Genomic DNA, 5,000 nt, shown 5'->3' on the forward strand with positions numbered 1-5,000 from the left:
AGAGAGCGGGCGGGGGACTTGAGGGTAAAGGCTGCGGGCGGCGCCGGGGAGTCTGACGGGGCAGGGCGGGGCGCCCCCAACCGTCGATGGGCGGGCGGCTGCCGCAGACAGGGCAGGGGCAGGGGGCAGGGACGGGGAGAGAGGCCACGCCAGAGTGCGTGCAGGAGCGGCGGGACGGGGTTGGGGGCGGGGGGGTGCTCTGAGGGGGTGGCGTCGGATTGTGAGTGTGCGGAGCGGGCGTGCGTGTCCCTGTCTCTCTCCCTCTCTCTCTGTACCTCTCTCTCTTTCTCTCTGTGAGCGAGGGCCGTGGGCCGGCGCCTCCGTGCTGGCGCCGGGCACCTCGACGCCGAGCCCCCCGCGGCCCCCCCCAGACCCCTGCCGAGGGCCGAAGGGCTCTGCGGACCGTGAAAGAAGCAGCCCAGGAACGGCCCAGAAGCGACCGCCCGAGTCGCATCGGGGGCCGCCGCCGCCGCGCTTCCCTTGCACGCTGGCCCCGCTGGGATGCTGTGGCCCCGTGGCCCCGGGGGCAGACCTCGTGTTCCGGGCGCCGGGGGCAGACCTGTGTTCCCGGCCCCGAGGTTGACCTGTTGTCCGAACGGCGCCAGCTTAGACCTTTTGTCCGGCCTCCGGGGTAGACCTTTTGTCCGAACTCCGGGGTAGACCTGTTGTCCGGCCTCCGGGGTAGACCTGTTGTCCGACCGCCGGCATAGACCTCTTGTCCGGGCGCCGGGCTAGACCTGTTTCCAGGGACCCGGGGTAGACCTGTCGTCCGGCACCCGGGCTAGAGCTCTTCTCCGGGCGCCGGGCTAGACCTTCGGTCTGGGCGCCGGGCTAGACCTTTTTCTCCGGGCGCCGGGCTAGGCCTGTTTCCAGGGACCCGGGCTAGACCTGTTGTCCGGCACCCGGGCTAGGGCTCTTCTCCGGGCGCGGGGGTAGACCTTTTTCTCCGGGCGCCGGGGTAGACCTCTTCTCCGGGCGCCGGGGAAGACCATTTGCCCGGGCGCCGGGGTAGACCGTTTTCTCCGGTCGCCGGGCTGGACCCGTTGCCCGTGCGCCACCTTAGACCTTTTGGTCCGGGCGCCGGGGTAGACCTTTGGTCCGGGATCCGTGGTAGACCCGTTGTCCGGACTGCGGGGTAGACCTCTTGTCCGGCCTCCGGGGTAGACCTGCTGTCCGGACTCCGGGGTAGACCTGCTGTCCCTGCTGGCGGGTAGACCTCTTGTCCGAATCTCGGGGTAGACCTGTTGTCCGGACTGCGGGGTAGACCTGCTGTCCGGCCTCCGGGGTAGACCTGCTGTCCATACTCCGGGGTAGACCTCTTGTCCGAATCTCGGGGTAGACCTGGTGTCCGAACTCCGGGGTAGACCTGCTGTCCGAACTGCCGGGTAGACCTGTTGTCCGAACGCCGGGGTAGACCTCTTGTCCTAGCTGGCGGGTAGACCTGTGTTCCGAATCTCGGGGTAGACCTCTTGTCCGAACCGCGGGGTAGACCTGCTGTCCGAAATCCGGGGTAGACCTGCTGTCCGAAATCGGGGGTAGACCTGCTGTCCAAACTCCGGGGTAGACCTCTTGTCCGAACCGCGGGGTAGACCTGGTGTCCGAACTACGGGGTAGACCTGTTGTCCGGACTGCGGGGTAGACCTGCTGTCCGAAATCCGGGGTAGACCTGCTGTCCGAAATCGGGGGTAGACCTGCTGTCCAAACTCCGGGGTAGACCTCTTGTCCGAACCGCGGGGTAGACCTGCTGTCCGAACTACGGGGTAGACCTGTTGTCCGGACTGCGGGGTAGACCTGTTGTCCGAACTCCGGGGTAGACCTGTTGTCCCTGCTATCGGGTAGACCTGTTGTCCGAATCTCGGGGTAGACCTGCTGTCCGAAATACGGGGTAGACCTGCTGTCCGAACCGCGGGGTAGACCCGTTGTCCGAATCTCGGGGTAGACCCGTGTTCCGGGGTAGACCTGGTGTCCGGACTCCGGGGTAGACCTGGTGTCCGAACTGCCGGGTAGACCTGTTGTCCGAACTGCCGGGTAGACCTGCTGTCCGAACTGCCGGGTAGACCTGTTGTCCCGGCCGGCGCCGGAAGTTCGCCAAGGGGTCGCTGTTTCCAGCCGCCTCCGGCTACGTCGACGTAGAGGGCGGCCTGCGGTGGCGCAGCTTCCCGGTCGAGCGCCAGCGGTCCCCTTGGAGGCGCCGGCGGCCTTGGACTCGTCTGTACGTATATTGGGAGCGAGGTGACGGGCCGCATCCCCGCAGGTTCCACGAGGGCGCCTGTGTCCGAGGCGGAGGATAGGGCGGCCGCGTCGCGCGCGGTCGTCGGGGCGAAGCGAGTGCCGCCTGCACCGGGTGAGCCGCGGGGGCTTGGTCCCGGTGCCCCGTCCTGCCCCCCCCCCCAGGGCAGTTTCGAGGAATATCCGACCCGAGAGGCCAGCGAGAAATGACGAGGCCGAGAAAGCCAGAGCGAGGGCCGCGAGAGAGACGAAGCGAAAGGCCGAAAGAGCGTGTCGAGAAGCCGCTTGCTGAGCGCAGCGAAGGTTGCAGAGAGAGACAGCCCCCGCCGCGGGCGGGCTCGAGTGTGGCGTTCCGCTCCGGTCGGCCGCCGCCGGCCCGGTTTGCAAGGGGGGGCGGCCCCCCTGGGACACGATGGGCTGGCGGGGCGAGGTGCGGCGGCGCCTCGTCCCTTTTCTGCCTGGCCTTAAGCCGGGGCCCGCCGGGCGCGGGTGTTTATTTTCGGCTGCCGGTCTTGGTCGCCCGGTGGCCGGCAGCCGGGGGTCGACGCGGCCGGGGTTTTTCCCCGGCCCTTGCCTGAGAGCCCCCAAACCCCGAGCAAGGCCCGGTCGGCCCGCCGCGGTGGCGGTGCCCGGTTCCCCCGCTCCCGACCTCGTTTGCCAGCGTGTCCGTGTCGGAAGGGCAGCGGCGGGGCACCCGCGGCCTGGCCCCGGCCTTCGCCGTGTGGCCGGAGACAGGGGGGGGGGCTCGGTGACGGCGGTCGCCCGATCCAGCCGTGGCGCCGGGGTGGCGGCACCCCGTGCCAGCGGCGCCTCTTGTTGAAGTCGTCCCCCTTCCTCGGCCTTAAGCTGGGGACCCGCCTCGCGGCGGGCAGCCTTTTTTTCCCACCAGCACGGACCGGAGCCCCGGCAGAGAGCACTCCCGGAAGGTCGCGGGCGTAGGCGGCGGCGCCTCGCCCTTCCTCGGTCGTGGCGACCGAGCCCGCTTCTGCCGGGGTGGGGCTGGCTTGCCCGGCCCCCCCCGGGTCCGTTGCTCTTTTTGAAGGCGTGCGCGCGGGTGCTGTGGGGGCGCCCCGCCCGCCCGGCCTCCGATGGCCTTTTCCTCTTGCGGCCCTAAGCCGCGGCACGGAGAAGCGTGCGGGCCCACGAAAGCCGAGGTTGTGTGGCAAAGAAGTGGGGGGCTGAGCGAGCCCCGAGCCGAGCCGATGCCGGCGGGTTCCGAAGCGGGGAGGGCAGCGAGAGAGGCCGCGTGCGCCTCGCCCCCCGCCCCGGGCCCACGGCCCCCGTGGCTAGCACGGGTCCTTGTGGTGTCCGCGCGCCCATGTGCCTTTTTTTTTTTTTTTTTTTTTTTTTTTTTCCTCTTAATCGGTGACCTACCCCGGCTTTTCCGAAGGCGAGAGACACAGAGGGAGACCGAAGCCCGCGCCGCGAGGCCGGGCGAGAGCCGGTGGCGGCACCGTTTCCTCGCACGCTCGGACGCGGTTCCCCGGCCGGGAAGGGTGAAGCCCACCCCTCCCCCGGCCCGGCGGTCCCGTCCTCCCGTCGCCCGGCCAAGAGAACCGTTGTCCGCGGGTGGGTGGCGGCACCCCCCCGATCTCCCCGGCCGGGACCGATCCGCGAGAGAGGGATCGGTCGGGGACACGCGTGTCCCCGCTCGCACGCGCGCGGAGCCCCCCCCTCCCCGCCACGACCCGTCGGCGGGTCGTGCGCGCTGGGCTCTGCCGTGGCCGTTGGTGCGTTCCGCACTTTCGGCCGGGGGCGGTTCTGCGGCTGCTGGGCTCTCGCCTCCCCGCTTCGCTGCCTCCTCCGCCCTTCTGCAGCCGCGTCCGCCCCGATCGATGAGGCTTCTCGGGTGGCGTCGGAGAGGGCCCCCGGCCGGCCGGGCTTTCTGCCGGGGCTTCTCTGTCATGGGGAAGCTCACGGCCGGGGTCCGGTGTTCGGGCCGGGCGGTCTCTTCTTCGATTCGCTTCCCGTCGCAGGCGAGGCGTCGCCCCTCCCGCTGCCGGGGAAGGGCGTCTGGACCGTGCCCAGCTGTGTGACGGCCGCGTGGCCCCGCGAGCCTTCCAGGTTGTCCTTCGAAAGCAGGCGAGGTTTTGCCGGTGCCGGCCTCGGTCCCGGTTTGAGCGCCCCGTGGGTGTGCCGGCCGCGAGCAGCGTCGGGCGGCGGTGCGGCTGGAGCCGAGCCGCGAGGAGAGAGAGAGAGAGAGAGAGAGAGAGAGGCGCGAGTCGTGACTCGTTGTCTCGGAGCAAGGGACGAAAGCCCGATGCGTGTGTCGGGGGTGTGCGGCCGGGGGAGAGAGAGCGAGCAGAGAGCCCCCCGAGCCCGATGGGGCGCGCGCGCGCGCGCACCCTACGCCGCACGGCGCTCCTTTGCCGTTCCGCCGCCTGCTGCAGAGCGAGCCGCCCCGTCTGGCAAGGGGCCTCGGTGTCCGGGCCGCGCCCGCCTCGTCGGGTCGCTGTCTCCTCTAGCACGTCCGGTGCTTTCCGCGTGGCCCGGTGGGGGGACGCGCCGCGGCGGGTTTTGCTCTTCCCGAGCGGCCCCGCTCGGCCCCAACCTCGCCGGCGACCGGTCGCTCGCCCGCGACCGGTTGGCGGGCGGGGGTGCGTCGGCCTCGGGGGCGGGTCAGCCCCAGCCGAGCCTCCGTCCCCGCGAGCCACGCGCGTGCGACTTTTTCCGAGCGCGAGGCCGAGTCTCGAAAACGGGTCGCGGGCCCCGAGAAACAAAAAAAGGGCGAGAGAGAGAGAAAAGGCCCAGAGAAGCGAGAGAGAGTGGCG

This window comes from Taeniopygia guttata, chromosome 37 (assembly GCF_048771995.1).
Source record: "Taeniopygia guttata chromosome 37, bTaeGut7.mat, whole genome shotgun sequence".
Taxonomy (NCBI): domain Eukaryota; kingdom Metazoa; phylum Chordata; class Aves; order Passeriformes; family Estrildidae; genus Taeniopygia; species Taeniopygia guttata.